The 19,256-nt window shown below is 46.4% G+C and overlaps 1 protein-coding gene across 1 annotated transcript in view; it reads left to right on the forward strand.

Annotated features, from left to right (window-relative positions):
* The first annotated feature begins 3,690 nt into the window (after positions 1-3,690).
* The window catches only part of FHL1 (four and a half LIM domains 1), a 301,064-nt gene continuing 285,498 nt past the window's right edge, over positions 3,691-19,256 (forward strand). The window contains exon 1 of the mRNA XM_085607926.1: positions 3,691-3,977. The gene's annotated coding sequence lies outside the window, so the exon portion shown is untranslated. The remainder of the gene's footprint in view (positions 3,978-19,256) is intronic.

The raw sequence follows: 19,256 nt of genomic DNA on the forward strand, positions 1-19,256 counted from the left end.
CTACACGAAGGGATGAAAGACGTCGCCGAATGGATGAAGAACAGCCGCCTGAAACTGAACTCAGACAAGACAGAGGTCCTCATCCTGGGATCATCACCCTCCGCCTGGGACGACTCCTGGTGGCCCCCCGCCCTGGGAGCCACCCCCAAGCCAATGGACCACGCACGCAACCTAGGCTTCATCCTGGACTCCTCCCTCTCGATGACCAGACAAGTCAACGCCGTCTCGTCTTCATGCTTCAACACCCTGTGCATGCTTCAAAAGATCTTCCGGTGGATCCCCACCGAGACCAGGAAGACGGTCACCCAGGCCCTCGTCACCAGTCGGCTGGACTACGGGAACGCCCTCTACGCCGGCACCGCCACCAAACTCCAGAAGAAACTCCAACGGATCCAGAACGCCTCAGCACGACTCATCCTGGACATCCCCCGACACAGCCACATCTCCGGACACCTGAGAGACCTGCACTGGCTCCCCGTCAACAAAAGAATCACGTTCCGACTCCTCACCCACGCACACAAGGCCCTCCACGACCTGGGCCTCAAGTTCCTGAACAGCCGCCTGACCTTCCACAAGCCCACCCGCCAGCTCCGCTCCGCCAGCCTCGCTCTCGCCACCGTCCCCCGCTTCCGCAGAGCCACCGCCGGAGGAAGATCCTTCTCCTACCTGGCAGCCAAGACATGGAACTCCCTCCCCATCCACCTCCGGACAACGCAAGACCATCTCGCCTTCAGGAAGCAACTCAAGACCTGGCTGTTCGAGCAGTAGCGTTCCCCCCCCCCCCCCCCCCAGCGCCTTGAGACCCTCCGGGTGAGCAGTGCGCTATACAAATGCCTATGATTGATTGATTGATTGATTGATTGTGATGCTGCCACCTCCCGTAAAACTTTCTTCTCGATGAGCCATTTCTTCCCTTGTTGGTCAGATGCTGCTGGTTACAACTGGTGCTTCCCGGTCCCAGAGTGGGATTCCTGGTACATTCTGAGTTCCCTCAATAGTCAGTAGACTGGATTATTGGGTGAAAGTATTTCCTAAAACAATTCAGTCCTTTCCTCAGATCCTCCGCTTTTTTCACGTTTCTATATACCTATACTTTTGTTTATGTGCATTACATTTAACGTTATGCAGGCTACATTTACTATCACCATCACCTGGGCCACCCTCTGTGGATCCAGCACACATGAGGCTGAGGATAGACAATACCAACATTCTCCTGCATCATCTGATGGCTCTCCGGAGAGATTAGCTGCACCACTACAGCCTCCTGCACTTACTTCAGTCTTTCTCTCACACCCCTTTCTCCATTTTTCTCTGGTGGAGTTGCACTTTATTTATATGGAAGTCGACATGTTTCGCTACTTGTGATAAGTCCTTGCAAAATCATCAGGACCAAGTATTAAAAACCAAACTCACAGACTATCTCAATGTATAGGCTTCCTGCTCCCAAGTGAGTAATGGTGCTGCAAATTCATCGTTAGTGTTTGTCTCGGAGATGTACAGCCATCATCCAGTGTAGCTATTTCCTGGTCCGCCAATCCCACAGTCCGGGGATTGGTGAATTAGTATCTGGCCTCAACACCGCCCAGTCTGAGAGCCCTGAAAGCAGACTCCTAGAGGCTTCAGGTAATATGGCGTAATGCCACAAGCCCCAGAATCTTAATCTAGGTAAACAAGATATTTGGTTGTTGAAGGGATCTGAGGTTTTGCAAGGGACGTATAGGGGCAGCCCAGGATAGCTGTGAAGAGATTTTGGATGTTTGATGATAATTATGTACCGACTGCAAGCGTACTAGGACCTGGATTCAGGTGGACTTTAGGTTGACTATATAGTAGAAGCTCCTAAGGCAATTGCATAGTAAGTGGTGATCATAAAAAAACATGCACAGCAAAATATTGCATACAATTTTTCTTTATACTAAGGAGTGGTATTTTCTCTGTAGCTTTAACAACATCTATTTGCATGGACAAAAAAACTGCAAATCAAAGATAATGGTATCATGAAAGCAAAGTAAGACAAATAAACATGTGTGGCAATTAGTTCATAAGACTGTTCTTTTTATAACAAGATTAGGAATCCAAACAGCATGAACAAAGCCATAACCCAGTAATTAAAATGTTCTTGGTTCAGCAAAGTAAATACATCAAAGAGCCCACTCTTGCTGGAGTCTAACAATAGGGTTACTTGATTCCCCATCTTCAAAACCTAATGTGAACACAAATGGGACAATGTAATCATCCACAAAGTGCCATGGCCTCAACGGGCAGCCCATCAAAGCAATGGCAAACCATGAAAGCCACATGAAAGACAATGACTGAAGGGGGTTTACACTAATCCCTCTGTCTGTCCTTCGTTATTGTACTTGGCAGTAGGTCATCCATAAAACCTGGTGTGTCTACAGGTAGACCTAACAATCACAACCTTCAACAGAACGTAGTCACACACACACACACACACACACACACACGCAATGCAGATACAGAGAGGCCATATGGTTAAAGCTCACTGAACTCACGCGGGAACTCCACACTTGATCAAACAAAATACCACTCTAAGACAACACCTAATACACCAACACCCATCCAACAACACACAGATCCTCTGGTTTAAAGGGATAAAACAGACCCTTACCAAAGCACTATACTCTCTAACACCACTTACTTCAAGTCAAATAATTCTCATCAATCCTCCCAAATGGCATGTGCATGGTCTGTCAATGACTATAGACCAGACACCCAATCCACTAACTACTGTAACACACAACCTACTAAACATGTACACAAAAATAACATATTAACTACAACTCTAATTATCCAACATAAAGAGCCAGAAATCAGACTCCCGTCTGTGACTTAATCCTCAAGACCAGAATGTGAAGATACCTGTACCCCTAAAGTGCTCTTAGGTCATACTAATGGCGTACAGTGCTATACAAACCTCTGTGACATAACTTTCCTGCGCGCTCGCTAAGATGAAAAGAGGCGCAGTAGTGGATCAAAACCACCTTGCACTATCCTGATGGTTTCCTGGTGCCTGAGATCCAGGGTTGAAAATATCCCTCAAGGGCAGTGTAAATGCCTGATATTAGAAATAGTTAAATTGAACTACGGTGGCCATTTTTGAGGACGGATACAACATTCGATCTACAGGTGGTAATTTCCTGTGGGAGTAGTCCTATCAAAGCTCAGTGTGCCCCAATGATGGGAGAGGCTATAACTGCTGAGAGGATGGGGGTGACCTTGACTAGAGGGGTCTACTGAATATTCTGGTTACCCCCATCCCAAGGCTCTAGAGATTGTTTTGCATATTGGCGGTGTTATGCCTAGCAATTATCACATTCTTCATCCTCTGAAGTACAAGAAAAGAAGTAGAACGTAAAAAATACAGTGATGAGAAGTGCAGGCTTGCGCTTGCTCTGTTGCAAATAAAAGCTACTTTGGACCATACATGCCATAACACCCGGTTCAGGCGGTAGACTCCCGATTTAGTTGAAATAATGGTTTCATGGTGCATTTCTCCCGCCTACAATTACCCCTCCTCTTTCAATGCAAGTCAGTGAGCAAAGTACATCTTTCGTCATGGGCATCTTTTCTGCTTCCAGATGTTGGCATGTATGCTTTGAGAAGACAACCCATTCGTCTTGTCGACTGCATTGTAAAGGAGAGCTGAGCCTGGACCACCAAGCCACCTTTATTGGGCCCCTTCTGAGGGGACGAGGAGGCTGGAAGGACAGCGCGCGCTCCTCTAAGCGCAGGTGTGGGAGGCGCGCGCCCAGCACGCAGTGTGTACCGTTTACTTTCTCTCCAGTCTCACTCAGGCCCAGCCTCGGCGTCCGCGTGCGCACGCAGTGTCTCCGAGCGCGCGCTCTCGGTTTCCCTGGTCTTCCCTGCAGTTCATGGTCGCGCTCAGTGCATCCTCCTCCAGGGCAGCGGCAGCAGCGCTCGAGCGCCAGAGCCCGCTCCCAGACCTGCAGCCTCAGGTAAGACGCTTCTCTTTCTTCTGCAAGCTGGAGGCGCAGACCACCCCCGCCGTCCCCGGGGGCTCTGCAGACTACCTGGAAACTTTGAGGATGATCAGAAAACTTTGGGCTCCTCGTTTCTGGAGCGAGGCTGCTTATTTGCGGTATGTGGGGACACCACACGCTCCTTCCCTGGTACGCGCTGCATTTTTTAGAGCATTTTTGTGATTGGTGAGAGTAACAGCTGTCGCCGCAGGCAGGCTCCTCTGCTGGTTTGCCCTTCAGTTCTAAAGTGAGGGGTTCTGCCTTTCAAGGAGCTATAATTACCATGCTACTACTATTTACAGTAAAAAAAAAAAACACCAACAAATGTGCGTTTCATACTGTGTCCCTTCAAAGAGTTTCTCCTGTCATGGAGGTCAATGTCAGAAGACCCTTTTGTGTGTTTTTAAAAGTAACGTTGAGGGCTTTAGCCCTAATTGCATGTATTTTTTAGTGGAGGGCAGAACGTGTCTGTGCTGGGGACGGGGTTCTGGGACCCTCCTTCGCTTTTCGGAGATGCACATTACAGCTCGTGCCGCAAAGCCGTTGAAGGTTCTTTTCCTCTTTGACTAAAACCGACCACTTTCGAGCCCTCGCTTGCCCCACCTCTCCAGCGCACTGAATACACGCCGAGTTCCCTTAGCAATGGCACACCTTTGTCATTTGATTCTAACTTTATTCAGAGCTGCCGCCTCATTTTCACCCATGATTAAGTCCATCGTGTTAAAAATTAATCGAATTTTCTTCCAGTATTCTGTAGCTCTCAAACACAACAAACATAGCTTGACATTGGTGCCTTCGACAATAAATACGAAAGGGGTGTTCTTGGAAGTCCCTTAAGAGAGAGCTATGCGCTAACAGGTCTCGTGTGAGTGCCTAAGGAACTCTTGCAAACATTGCTGTGCCTAAGTGAGGTATTTCAACCTTTGGAACACACGAGAAAGGAGAACAAAACTCTGCAAGACCAGTTTTTATTTTTATTGATCTCATCATTGCCGCGCTGCGTGTTTGTAAGCTTGAGGCCCGGATTTACTAAGAAATTACGCAGCACAGTCAGCAAGTAAAGTTGCTGCGCTGCGTGAATGGGCGAGAGCAGAACAGTGCCATAGCCACTGCGATGTGGCGCTGCTGTGCCCTCTCCCGGCGCTGATGCATTTTATGCTGCCCTGCGTCAGTGCAGACCCTTACGCCATAGTGCACAAATCTCCGTGCTTGCTGCTGGTGTTATTGGAATAAAGCAGGTGAGTGTTGCACCAGGCCATAGGTCTACACATGCGCGAACCTAGAGCGAGCTAATTTCACATGCCTCTGTCGAATTTACACAACGGGAAAGACTGCTGAAATGCTCATCACTCAACTTTTCAAATGTGAAAGATGCACTTAGGTTAGAGCAAAATTGGTTAGCACTACGCCTTACTATGCATGTAGCAACAATCGTGCAACATCAGTTTGGTATTTTTTTTGTTGCAATAAAGGTTATTTCAAATGTAAAATGACTACTATTTATGTAGCAGGAGCGTGCCATGCCCCTTAATTTGTTCCCTGTAAATTTTGGGCTATATTTACAAAGGGATAGCACCACCAGAACGTATTTTCTGTGAGGTTCTGATGACGCTATGCCCTTCTCTATATTTACAAAGCAGCGTTAAGCCACTTTTTGTGGCTTAATGCTGCCTTGTAAATACAGCCCTTTTACATGCATCACTGCGTGAAAGGGGTGTGCAATGGGTGTTGCTGTGGGCGTTTCACTGCAACACCCATTGTTTTTTTACGCTGCCCCAGAATTACAAGTATGTATAAATCTGAGGCAACGCCAAAAACTAACGCCTTGCAAGAGCAGGTGTTAGAGTGGCGCAATGAGGAGAACTTGGTTTTCCTTTTCTATGTGTACTGCAGCACACATAGAAAGAGGAAAACGCCATTAATGATTGTTTATGTGTAGAAAGGTGTCCCTTCCTGCACATAAACAATTATTTCCTGCCAGTTTCACATTTTAATTAACGCGAACACACTCGGGCGGCCTCAAGATCTGGGAGGTAAACAATGCTAAATCCACAAGCCAAGGAGCCATTTTTACAGTAAGCTAACTAAGGATGGGTCAAACCACGACTCCGTGGTTTGAAAGTTTCGCTGCGTTTCTCAGTAGATGCTTGTAATCAGCTTTCAAGATAGGAGAGCTTTCTTTCACATTCCTGAAGTTGATAGCTTCCTTTTCATTTGCCTATATATCCCTCTCTCTTCTACCCCTCTACCTCTACTCTACCTCTCTTCTACCCCTCTATCTCTCTTCTACCCCTCTACCTCTACCCCACTCTCTCACAGACACTCTCTCACAGACTCTCACAGACACTCTCTCACAGACTCTCACAGACACTCTCTCAGACTCTCACAGAAACTCTCTCACAGACTCTCACAGACACTCTCTCACAGACTCTCTTTCACAGACTCTCTCTCACAGACTCTCTCTCACAGACTCTCTCTCACAGACTCTCTCACAGACACTCTCACAGACTCTCTCTCACAGACTCTCTCACAGACACTCTCTCACACTCTCACAGACACTCTCTCACAGACTCTCTCATACACTCTCTCACAAACTCTCACAGACACGCTCTCAGACTCTCACAGACACTCTCTCACAGACTCACAGTCACTCTCTCACAGACTCTCACAGACACTCTCTCACAGACACTCTCTCACAGACACTCTCTCACAGACACTCTCTCACAGACACTCTCTCACAGACACTTTCTCACAGACTCTCTCACAGACTCTCTCACAGACATTCTCTCACAGACACTCTCTCACAGTCTCTCAAAGACACTCTCTCACAGACACTCTCACACTCTCTCCCCGACTCTCACAGACACTCTCTCCCAGACTCTCACAGACATTCTCTCACAGACTCTCACAGACTCTCACAGACACTCTCTCAGACTCTCACAGAAACTCTCTCACAGACTCTCACAGACACTCTCTCACAGACTCTCTCTCACAGACTCTCTCTCACAGACTCTCTCTCACAGACACTCTCTCACAGACACTCTCACAGACTCTCTCTCACAGACTCTCTCACAGACACTCTCTCACACTCTCACAGACACTCTCTCACAGACTCTCTCATACACTCTCTCACAAACTCTCACAGACACGCTCTCAGACTCTCACAGACACTCTCTCACAGACTCACAGTCACTCTCTCACAGACACTCTCTCACAGACACTCTCTCACAGACACTCTCACAGACACTCTCACAGACACTCTCTCACAGACACTCTCTCACAGACACTCTCTCACAGACACTTTCTCACAGACTCTCTCACAGACTCTCTCACAGACTCTCTCACAGACTCTCTCACAGACATTCTCTCACAGACACTCTCTCACACTCTCTCACAGACACTCTCTCACAGACACTCTCACACTCTCTCCCAGACTCTCACAGACACTCTCTCCCAGACTCTCACAGACACTCTCTCACAGACTCTCACAGACACTCTCTCACAGACACTCTCTCACAGACACTCTCTTACAGACTCTCACAGACACTCTCTTAGAGACTCTCACAGACACTCTCTCACAGACACTCTCAGGCACTCTCTCACAGACACTCTCTCACAGACGCTCTCTCACAGACTCTCTCACAGACTCTCACAGATACTCTATCACATACTCTCACAGACTCTGACACTCTCTCACAGACTCCTCACAGACACTCTCTCACAGACACTCTCTCACAGACACTCTCTCAGACAGACTCTCACAGACACTCATGCACACTCTCTCACCGACTCTCACACGCACTCTCTCACAGACACTCTCTCTCACAGACACTCTCTCACAGACTCTCACAGACACTCTCTCACAGACACTCTCTCACAGACACTCTCTCACAGACACTCTCTCACAGACTCTCTCTCACAGACATTCTCTCACAGACGCTCTCTCACAGACTCTCTCACAGACTCTCTCTCACAGACTCTCACAGACTCTGACACTCTCTCACAGACTCTCACAGACTCTCTCACAGACTCTCTCACAGACACTCTCTCACAGACACTCTCTCACAGACACTTTCTCACAGACTCTCACAGACTCTCTCACAGACTCTCTCACAGACACTCTCTCACAGACACTCTCTCACAGTCTCTCACAGACACTCTCTCACAGACACTCTCACACTCTCTGACAGACTCTCACAGACTCTCTCACAGACTCTCTCACAGACACTCTCTCACAGACACTCTCTCACAGACACTTTCTCACAGACTCTCTCACAGACTCTCTCACAGACTCTCTCACAGACACTCTCTCACAGACACTCTCTCACAGTCTCTCACAGACACTCTCTCACAGACACTCTCACACTCTCTGACAGACTCTCACAAACACTCTCCCAGACTCTCACAGACACTCTCTCACAGACTCTCACAGACACTCTCTCACAGACTCTCACAGACACTCTCTTAGACTCTCACAGACACTCTCTTAGACTCTCACAGACACTCTCTTACAGACTCTCACAGACACTCTCTCACAGACACTCTCAGACACTCTCTCACAGACACTCTCTCACAGACGCTCTCTCACAGACTCTCTCACAGACTCTCTCACAGACACTCTCTCACAGACTCTCACAGAGTCTGACACTCTCTCACAGACTCTCTCTCACAGACTCTCTCTCACAGACACTCTCTCACAGACACTCTCTCACAGACACTCTCTCAGACAGACTCTCACAGACACGCATGCACACTCTCTCACCGACTATCACACACACTCTCTCACAGACACTCTCTCTCACAGACACTCTCTCGCAGACTCTCACAGTCACTCTCTCACAGACACTCTCTCCCAGACACTCTCTCACAGACTCTCTCTCACAGACACTCTCTCACAGACGCTCTCTCACAGACGCTCTCTCACAGACGCTCTCTCACAGACGCTCTCTCACAGACTCTCTCACAGACTCTCTCACAGACACTCTCTCACAGACTCTCTCACAGACACTCTCTCACAGAGTCTGACACTCTCTCACAGACTCTCTCTCACAGACACTCTCTCACAGACACTCTCTCACAGACACTCTCTCAGACAGACTCTCACAGACACGCATGCACACTCTCTCACCGACTATCACACACACTCTCTCACAGACACTCTCTCTCACAGACACTCTCTCGCAGACTCTCACAGTCACTCTCTCACAGTCACTCTCTCACAGTCACTCTCTCACAGACACTCTCTCCCAGACACTCTCTCCCAGACGCTCTCTCACAGACGCTCTCTCACAGACTCTCTCACAGACACTCTCTCACAGACACTCTCTCACAGACACTCTCTCACAGACACTCTCTCACAGACACTCTCTCAGAAAGACTCTCACAGACACTCATGCACACTCTCTCACCGACTCTCACACGCACTCTCTCACAGACACTCTCTCTCACAGACACTCTCTCACAGACTCTCACAGACACTCTCTCACAGACACTCTCTCACAGACTCTCTCTCACAGACACTCTCTCACAGACTCTCTCTCACAGACACTCTCTCACAGACGCTCTCTCACAGACTCTCTCACAGACTCTCTCTCACAGACTCTCACAGACTGACACTCTCTCACAGACTCTCACAGACTCTCTCACAGACACTCTCCCACAGACACTTTCTCACAGACACTTTCTCACAGACTCTCTCACAGACTCTCTCACAGACACTCTCTCACAGACACTCTCTCACAGTCTCTCACAGACACTCTCTCACAGTCTCTCACAGACACTCTCTCACAGACACTCTCACACTCTCTGACAGACTCTCACAAACACTCTCCCAGACTCTCACAGACACTCTCTCACAGACTCTCACAGACACTCTCTCACAGACTCTCACAGACACTCTCTTAGACTCTCACAGACACTCTCTTACAGACTCTCACAGACACTCTCTCACAGACACTCTCAGACACTCTCTCACAGACACTCTCTCACAGACGCTCTCTCACAGACTCTCTCACAGACTCTCTCACAGACACTCTCTCACAGACTCTCACAGAGTCTGACACTCTCTCACAGACACTCTCTCACAGACTCTCTCTCACAGATACTCTCTCACAGACACTCTCTCACAGACACTCTCTCAGACAGACTCTCACAGACACGCATGCACACTCTCTCACCGACTATCACACACACTCTCTCACAGACACTCTCTCTCACAGACACTCTCTCGCAGACTCTCACAGTCACTCTCTCACAGACACTCTCTCCCAGACACTCTCTCACAGACGCTCTCTCACAGACACTCTCTCACAGACGCTCTCTCACAGACTCTCTCACAGACTCTCTCGCAAACACTCTCTCACAGACTCTCACAGACTCTGACACTCTCTCACAGACTCTCTCACAGACTCTCTCACAGACACTCTCTCACAGACACTCTCTCACAGACACTCTCTCAGACAGACTCTCACAGACACTCATGCACACGCTCTCAGTGACTCTCACACACACTCTCTCACAGACACTCTCTCTCACAGACACTCTCTCACAGACTCTCACAGACACTGTCTCACAGACACTCTCTCACAGACTCTCTCTCACAGACACTCCCTCACAGACACTCTCTCACAGACTCTCACAGAAACTCTCTCACTCCCTCTCACAGATTCCCTCTCACAGATTCCCTCTCACAGACTCCCTCCCACAGACTCCCTCTCCCACTCACTCTCACTGACTGACTCACTCTCACTGACTGACTCACTCTCTCTCTCTCTCACTGACTGACTCACTCTCTCTCACTGGTGACTCACTCTCTCTCACTGACTGACTTACTCTCTCTCTCTCACTGACTGACTCACTCTCTCTCTTTCACTGACTGACTCACTCTCTCTCACTGACTGACTCTCTCTCACTGATTCTCTCTCACTGACTCTCTCTCACTGACTCAGCGCCACCACAGCATCACTCAGCAACACCAGAGCATCACTCAGCAACACCAGAGCATCACTCAGCAACACCACAGCATCACTCAACACCAACACAGCATCACTCAGCACCACCACAGCATCACTCAGCACCACCACAGCAGCGTCTCAGCACCAGTCACCACCACCACCACCACCTCAACATCACTCAACACCACCTCTGCCTGCTCTTGGAATCTGCCACCTGTTGATTCTCCCCTAGCATCTGGCCGCTGCTAGTGTTATAATACAGGTACTAGTTCACAACCTTCAACCTCCAATTGTTAATGTCCCCTCAAAAAAAAACTTTAACAAGCATTGCAAGAACAAAAGAAAAATGAGGAAATGTTTTATTGTACATACATTTTTTAATATGGTTGTTCTGTTGGACATAATGCCTGCTTGGTCATATATAAGGTAACAAAAATGCTTCTGGCACTTTTTTATTACAACTTTTCAGCATGCTGCACAGCAGCCACACTTCTCTACAGCAAAGCTTAAACACATTGGCAAAGTCAATAGCTCTGCCTAAACACTTATAAGGCCCCAAAGGCAAGACCTTTTGGCTATGGCAATGCCTGTTAAGCTTGGAACAGGTGCCTCTTGAAGCGCCAGGTCTGATGACCCGGCCCGCTACAACCTCTGACTTACCTGGATGTGACTTAGGAAAATCGTGTTTTCTGTCTTGGTTTCTAGGTCGCCTGGTTTGAAGACCCTGGAAGTACAGCAGCTTTTCAGGCACACCTCCATGCACTGAGCATCTTATGCATACATTGTGCGGCTTTAGTATTAAGAACGCATCCTGTGAAGGCGGCCTTCACAGGATGCGTGTTCAAGGAATTCACGATGGCATTGAATGGCTCAGTGTTTTTTAACAGGGTTCACGACAATGAGCTTGATAGACAAACTAATATGATTTTTTGTATTAATGGAAATAATAAACAAATAGATGGGACTGAAGGGATTCTCAACACTGACCGTTTCAAGTTCGCTTTTGACCTTTTCAAGTTCGCTTTTGACCTTTTCAAGTTCGCTTTTGAGAACAAACTCCTTTCCATATCGTGTATCCTTATTTCCAGATTACGAATCTCGAATGGCCTCTTGTTGCTTCTGTATCTTTGCATGTTAATTGTGGGAACCTAATGTGCTCTTGATGCCGGGGCTGCGCTGTATCTGCAGTGGTGCTGGGCCAGCTTTCAGAGTGGGGTGCTGCCGTCACAGGGGTTGTAAAACTCCAAGTGTTACACAGTGTTGCACATGAGCCAGGCCCGTTCGGCCGAAGAATGGGTAGCGAATACTGTACCATCAGTAGTGCACTTCGGAGCACATTGCTTTAAATAAATGGATAAAACATGGCATGCAAGGTAGGGTCCTGCCTTTTACAAAGAGCACATTTCCATTGAAATTTCCTCTTGAACTGCTCACTAAATTTGCATGTCATGCAGTTTTACTACTAAACCTTTATAGCGTACAAACAATAACATTGTGCATTACACAAATAAAGTATCTTGCTTTTTAAAAGCTTTGTTTCCATCAACTCAGAATGAAAAAATGTGTGCTTCCTTCAAGGTTTATTTTTTACCTCTGATACAGTTTCAAAATGTTGTACATCTCATTTGCCAGGTTTAGCTGCTGTGTGTTAGAAATTCGCTACCCTGCAGCCTTTCCCTTCATACTTCTAAACCCCAGCAAGATTGCTACTTAGTTCAAATTATTAAATCTCCTCACTCTGCAGTCAATGAAAGGAAAAGTAAACACCAATCTTATTAATAAGCAGTAGTTTGTCAGAAGACATTGCATGACATTTGACCTCTGTCTCTGAATTCATAGCAAATGCAACAAGATAAAATCTAAACTTAAAGGTCTCTTTATTGTCCTTTCCTTTACTGAGCGTCTGCAAGGTTATGTTGACACCCCCTCCCCCCCCCCCCCACCCCCGTTTCAAGTGCCTCTCTATATCTGCAGTAAATACATTGCAATACAGTTTGCCTGATCACACCTGGCAATCTGGGACTACTGTAGGCAAATTAAAAGCCTCTGTCCTTGGGTATTGCCGCATGTGACCTCTGCTGTTCCATGGCCATTACTAGGCCACAACGATAGGATCCCAAGCTGCTCTCAGCATTTGCCTTGTCGCAAGTGTGCTATGAGAGCCCTGATGCAAGGAAGTAACAAAGGCACCTCTTCGCCAAAATTGAATAATTCGATCGCCGCAACTGAGATGCAATATTCTGCTCACAGTTCTGTGTCCCAGTGCCACTGCGCTTGCTGCACTACTGACAGCTCCACCTGTGTTAAGCAGTATGCACTAGAATTCAGAAACATTATCCAAAGAACTGCAAGGGCAACACGGGCATACACCTTGCTTTTCTGGACTCCAGCGACCTTTAGAGGTAAACTGTGGATAACAAATCCATCTCTTCAAAGTGTTGCATGAAGTCACAATACTTCATCCTAAAGAAAATGTAAAATATGAAGCCAAAGCAGTCAGCTCTATAGGACATAGATACATTTTAACGATGGCATCTTGGGTGTTCAAAAACTGTTGCCCATAAAGCACGCTGCAGTTCTGCTAAGATGGCCGTCTGTTTGTCCATTAAAAAGAAAGTAGTGTTGGTATCCTGAATCCACAAGTCTATATCAGTCGAATGTTGATTGCCCAGATACCCCCTCACCCCTTTCACTGTTTGCTTTCCCACTACAGAACGCATTTGGACTCCTTGGGCACACAGTTTGAGAGTAAGCCATGCATCTGAAAACGTGCCACCTTCCTCACTGTTATATCATCCCTGCTGGGAGGTGAGAGGGACACCATTATGAAGGACTGTGCTGGTTAACAATAAATTAACCAGTCTTGGGAGGCAGTAAAATAATTAAATACAATAAAATTAGGGATATCAATTGTTATTCAGTTCATTAGCAGGTATCAGGTTGAAACACTGAATCGCGACAACCTATAATGGACCACTTAGATATTTATGTACAATTTCTTTCACAACACATATGGGCAGTTTCTGGAATTCAGTAGCTCTTTACAATTGTTGTGATAGGCCAGTTTATTTAATACAAGTTTTTCTAGAAATTGCTCTTTCTCAGAGGTGCTTGAGTATGTTAACCCAAGTGGATCGCATGAAAAGGAAAAAGGAGAAATGAGAAGACAACAATGGAGTGGTGGATGATCTTGTGTTAATGACCAAATCTTATTTTACTCCGATTTGTTATGAGTCATGTACAAGGGAAATAGTTGTCACTTACTCGCCCTGTTGGCTCTGATAGCTGCCTTGCCATTCATAGTGTTGTCTGCAAGTTTTTGATTTCTGTATAGCAGGTGCCCGCAGAGGGGTTGGGGCTTGCGACCTTACCTAACCCTTGTGTATGACTGGTCAGTGGGCCGAGTCTTTAGTACACATTTGTTTGCTAGTTTTCTGTGTCCTATGGATATAGCCCTGTAGTTGGATTAGGTTTGCAACCTTCACCAACATCAGTAGGCGGTTGGTCAGTGTGTCTAATCTGAGGCTGAGACTGAAGTCTGCTATTTATGGCTTTACTAATGATGGAAATTCCATGAAGTTATTTATCTTCTTACCTCCCAAACACTGGTCTACAGGTGGTCAATTGGCCTTGTCTTCAGTTGTCTTGTCTGTATTCCCAGTAGGGACCCTCAGGGGATTCGATCTTGCAATGTTACCCATCAATTGGACATGTGAGGCTGATGGTTGCGTGGTGGAGGTTATAGGTGCATGGGGGTGATGAGGGCATGAATGATGGGCATGTGTATTGTGTGGCATTAATGTGATAGGTGAAGTGGAGTCCGTGGGCTGGGGTAAGAGTAGTGCTGTGAGTTGGCACGACTGGGGGTTGGTGATTTTCGATGTGGGCATTTTGAGTTTTGCTGCGTAAGCGGTTGTCAGGAATGGGAGAGCTGAGAAAAAAGTGAATGGATGTGAGGGGCTAAGTGTTGATTTGTGTCATTTGTTCTACTTGGATGTGTTAATAGCTCAATAGAGGGCAACAATTCCAGTGATAAAAATAAACCCAAATTTAAAGTGAACCCTTATTGAGGTGAGGTTATGGGTTACTAGATCATTTAATGGTGCACTTTGTCATTGATCATCTTAGGTGGCATGATGGGAAGGGCTGGTCTTGAAACCAAAATGAGCCTTGACAAAATGTTCAACCTAACTCCACACTACTACAACTTGAATGGTACCACAGCGCCATGGTTGGGTCATAGCAACCCATCCTGCTCTGAAAATAGCCCCTGATCCCTGCAGTTCACTGGGAAAATTCCAGAGGAGCAGTATGGCCAGTCCAGTCCTGATGAGAAAGATGTATGTAAGTGTATTCTCACAGGTAGTGGCAAATAGGCACATACGGACATAAAAGAATGTCCAACCATTTAATCACATTACGCCGCTGCAGAGATCCAAGTTTCAAAGTCTGAAACTATTTAGGGCTTATTCCAACAGCACATATTTCATATTCGAAAACTATTGTCATCATTTTCCATCTTTGACTCATATACAACACTTGTGAAAGCTTAGTATTTCACATGTGGTTAGTATAAACTTTTACCAAATAAGGCTTTTAAAATACTCAGCTTTTCCAGCAGAAATTCCACATCGCTCACTTATGAGAGACAGAAAATAAAGAAACAAATAAATGTGACTGCTGCTTTCCAAACCCCACATTCCTAAATCTGATGTCATCTCAAGGCTTTTTAAATGGTTTATATCTTCTTTTCATGATAACCCAGAGCAGTAGCTCTAGTAGGTAAGCGTTAGCAGCAGCTACTGGATGTATGAATGATGATGAGAGGGGAAGGAACGAGAAGTGACTTATGGGCTGTGGGTTGGATGTGCCCGCAGCATGGCCCCATTGCACTCTTCTGCCCCCGTGTGTGGATTCTGAGTCAGCTGTACTTTTTTCATGCCCTCAGGTCACAGTACTAATCCCCCTACGGTTGCTTATATTTTTGTTGAATATTCTTTCTCCAGCATAGACTGTTTAGTGTAGGTTAGGCAAGATAGACAAACTCCATACGGAAACATCTGCAGCAGCCCCTCTTGCCCCCCCCCCCCCCTCCTCTTGACAATGGCCTGGATGAAAGAAGACAGTTTATACACAATACCTTGTCAGTGGGCAAATGGATGTATAGTTTAAATACACACTTGACCAAGTTCTCTCCCGTTGTTTTCATTTGGGAAAAGTCCTGAAACAGATGCATTTCAAAATGCCAAAAGGGTCGCTCTAAGTAAAAGGACCATAGCCTTTAGGATTGGACCAGAAACTCCCCTTCAGCTGTCCTAAACTTTTGATCAACAATTCTGCCTTGGTAATGGCACCATTTTGCTCCAGGGAATATGTCTTGGCACTAACTAGCACCCAGCCAAAAACACCTTTATGTGACCTTGAGTGGAGCATTGGTTTATCCCAATTTCAATGAATATGTTGACTACCACACAGTCATGGCTCACGGGTGGGGGGGTCGCGCGGGGAGTTTTTTTTAAATTTAATAATAAATAATAAAAAAGTACCTTTTTTCTCCAGCCGGGTCCCGTGTTTTCTTGGCTCCTGCTCTCCTCCAGGAGACAGGCAGCCAGGCTCCCTCCCCTAAGCCAATCACAATTGTGATTGGTGGGGATGCCGCCCAGCCAGGTCCTTACGGGGAGGCCATGTTCTCCATGCATGCAGCCTGCATGGAGAAGAGCAATGTGCGCATAACTCGTTTGGGCAGCCCCAGAGGGCCGTCCAAACAGTCTTTGCGCACTCAGGAGTGGGCACACCACTCCTTCCCTGCCCTGCCTGCTCGCAGAGCAGCCCGGCCCATCCACCGGCCCGCAACCAAACACAAAATGTTAATAACAGCAAGTTATTACCATTTTATGTTTATGCTTCTCGCACTGCGAGAAAGCAGTGGGGCGACGCCTCTCCGACCTAGTGGAGGAGCCGCCCCTAACGTTGTCATGGGTTCACTACGCCCTAATATGGAGACGGTCAGTCCTAATATTGCCATGGTGCTCGTTAAGTGTGAATATGGAGTCCACCAGACATAGTTTTGCCATGGGCTCAGTGGGCATGTATGTGGAGGGCACTAGACCTGATATTGCCATGGGCTCACTGAGGACTTATATTGAGACCACCATACCTAAGATTACTCAGGGCTTTCTGAATGCATATATGGAAACCACCAGACCTACAACTGCCATGGATTCACAGAGCATGTATAGAAAACCACAAGATTGCCATGGGCTCACTGAGCACATGCATGGAGACCACCAGGCCTAACATTATCATAGGTGTAGATGGAGACCACCTTGTCTAACGTTGCCATGGGCACACTCATGACATACTTTTTTGTTTTGCAGATTTATATAGCTTGAACTCGACCCAAAGGTATTGGAGCTCTTTACGTGAGCACCAGTTACATTACAGAAGGACACATTCATTTTTGTCAGGCTTGCCCAGAATCTCAAGATGCTGAGCTGATGCCGAGGCTCGAACCTGGTTCCTCAGCTTCAAAGTCGACAGCTCTAGCCGTGAGGCCACATCCTCTCCCCAATATACGGAGAGTATCTCCTCTTGAGATTTTGCCCAACAAAGTGGATTGAGCATGACTCTAGGCTAGGACATGCTCATAGAGGGCTTCTCCCTCCTGTAGGGTAAAGACCTCTGATGAGGAGGAAAAGCATAAAACTTTGGTTAGAGGCAAGTCACTGTCTGCAATGTTCAGAATCTGGTTATACGACGCACCGCTCTCTTTTCACCACTCATATATTAACCCCTCCCCCAGGCATCATGTACACTGATTCTACAAGGGACATAATAACAGAGTTCACCTGGGTGTGTTCCAGGGAACTACTTCCAGTCTAGAAACGTTTTTTTCACCTTCTGCCACCTCAACTTCCTTACAAAACATTAAGCTGCACTCACTCACACAGACTCATATTGAAAAATCCACACACTGCTACTGCAAATACCTGAGTAATCTAAACTATAGGTTACCACGATTTGACCCTAAAACTTTGAAATGGCTAGACTCCTTGACCAGTGCACAAGAATGATAGCCAGGACTTTCTAGACATTGAGTCCTCTATTCTTCACCCAGAAGAGATCTATATCTCTATATATGCGAGGGTGGTACAACGACGAGGCAACTGAGAGATATATACACTTGTAGTGAGCAGCAGCCAATGGTCGAAGTGGGGGGGGATCTGAGGGGCACGACGTCCCATACTTTTCTTAATTTAAGAAAAATAGTTCCCCTACTTTCTGTTAAAAGGCGACCGTAACAAGATGTTTAATTCTGACAGTGAACTGCTTCAGCTGAATTGGAAGGCAGGGAGTCTCCTGTGTTGTCAAACCGAGAGAGGGGCAGACAGCTAAACAAGCCTTCTTGCCAGGGTGCCTGCTTGCCTGAAACAAATGTAATTTTGCACTACCAGTTAATCTGCAAATGTAAAGGGTAATTGGAAGCCAGTATTGAGTTTAATTGATGGAATCACTGGAAGCTTCTTAATGACACAGATTTATTCATTTTGAGTAGTATTGCAAGGGAGTTACCAGCTGAGCAGTGAAATGTGTGCTTTTAAAGGACAGTTATAAAATAAATTGCACTACATACAGACTGGGTATTACTAAAATCTATATTTTGCAATAACTTTTATATCTTAAATATTTTGCAAATTTTTTAGCAGCCTATCTTATACTGTGTGATGCAAATTTAAAATAATGACTTACATAATCACAGTGCTTTCTGCCCAAGACTAGAACCTCATAACACTTAACATACTCAAGTCACTATTCTCCACTGCACCAAAAATAATGACATTCTTTGGCTTTCTGGTTACAGGTACAGACCTCTGCAGTGCGTTAACTAGTAGAGGTTTCATAATGTACAAATGTGCATTTCCCCCTGATTAATAAACTGTGCGTTATTTTTAATGTAGTGACCTGAAGGCGAACCACTGTAAAAAGTTACATTATTTATTGTTTTTTATCCACGCATTTGACCCAGATCCCCAGGCTCCCTCACTCCACCCCGATTGCCCGCAGTATTACAGTTTCTATATTTTTTTTTAATGCACTTTGACTACTGGCAGAAGTACAATAAGACATCATGTAGCCGCTATATGCATCAGTGACGAAGTACAATTAAAAGACACATGTAGCCAGTATTTACTTAAGTAGCAGGGCAACACTAAGGAACATAAAGGAGATATGTATTTTTAGTGTCAGGTTGAACAGTAGTTAGGCATGGAAGGATTTCTTTAAAAGTGGACAATGGAAATAG

The sequence above is a fragment of the Triturus cristatus genome, chromosome 5_2 (genome assembly GCF_964204655.1).
Source record: "Triturus cristatus chromosome 5_2, aTriCri1.1, whole genome shotgun sequence".
In the NCBI taxonomy this organism is placed as follows: domain Eukaryota; kingdom Metazoa; phylum Chordata; class Amphibia; order Caudata; family Salamandridae; genus Triturus; species Triturus cristatus.